The following is a 1095-nucleotide window of genomic DNA, read 5'->3' on the forward strand; positions in this document are numbered from 1 at the left end:
TCACTTTGTTGGAAGTTATTCCAGCCAGGACCACTGGGGAGAAATAAAGCTGTTTTCTGCCTCCTGACTTCCTCAGGTGTCATTCCTTTGCCTGACTCAGTTTTGTCACAACAGTAGAAGTTTCAGGATAGTCGTCATTTGCTGACAGATACATTATGAAAATACTTCAATATTTCAATTGTTTCTCCACATTCATTCTCATGACCATATTATTTCTCTGCATTTTATTGGCACAATCCCTACTTAGGTCTTCAAAGAGTAAAACAATTATTATTCAATTATTTAATCAATAATTTGGCAAAATATAATATTTGTTTAATGAAATGAAACCATATTCTATTTAAATCAGTTTAAAATATAATACATAGAGAATTCTTCAGGGCAACAAATGGCAATACAGTTATAGATATTAAAAATTGAAGAAGTGACTCACAAACAATCTTGTCTTAATTTTCTGAAATATGCTCTATGTTAATAGATTTTTTACTCTTTGGTATCATTACTTAGCACTCATTCTACACAGAATCCCATTTAGGTAGATATTTGTGTGAATAACACAGTATGTGAGAAAATGCATCAAATTAGTCAGTGAATAACTGGACGTGAGGAATCATTGTAGATTTGAGAATTTTAACACTAAGTATATCATAGGCTGACCTATTATAAAGAATTTTTCTGTAGACTCAAAATGAATAAATTCATATACCATATTCCTTATATGCCTAAGGAATAATTTACATTTAAACTATGGGGAAAGGGAAATTATGAAATATGTGGACATTAATGAGAAATTGTGTAAGAAAAGACATGGATAAATGAAAGGTTCAGAGGGAAATTAAGAAACATCTTGAAATAATAAAAAAGGAAAATAAAATAAATAACATTTTGTGAATGTGCTATCAATTTATAGTTGCCAATGTTTGCTTGCAAAAGAAGAAATTACTGAAATCAATGACGGTGAATTTTAAGGATTTAAAAAAATGACAAATTAAACCAATGTAATTAGAAAAGAAGATGGTGGTCTCCTGCCTCGTAGGCCCCCAGAAGGAGGGCTTCAGGCACACAGGGAGCCATGGGTGGGGAGCGCCAGTCTTC

This window comes from Chinchilla lanigera, unplaced genomic scaffold, assembly GCF_000276665.1.
Source record: "Chinchilla lanigera isolate Chin_1 unplaced genomic scaffold, ChiLan1.0 scaffold00110, whole genome shotgun sequence".
Classification (NCBI taxonomy): domain Eukaryota; kingdom Metazoa; phylum Chordata; class Mammalia; order Rodentia; family Chinchillidae; genus Chinchilla; species Chinchilla lanigera.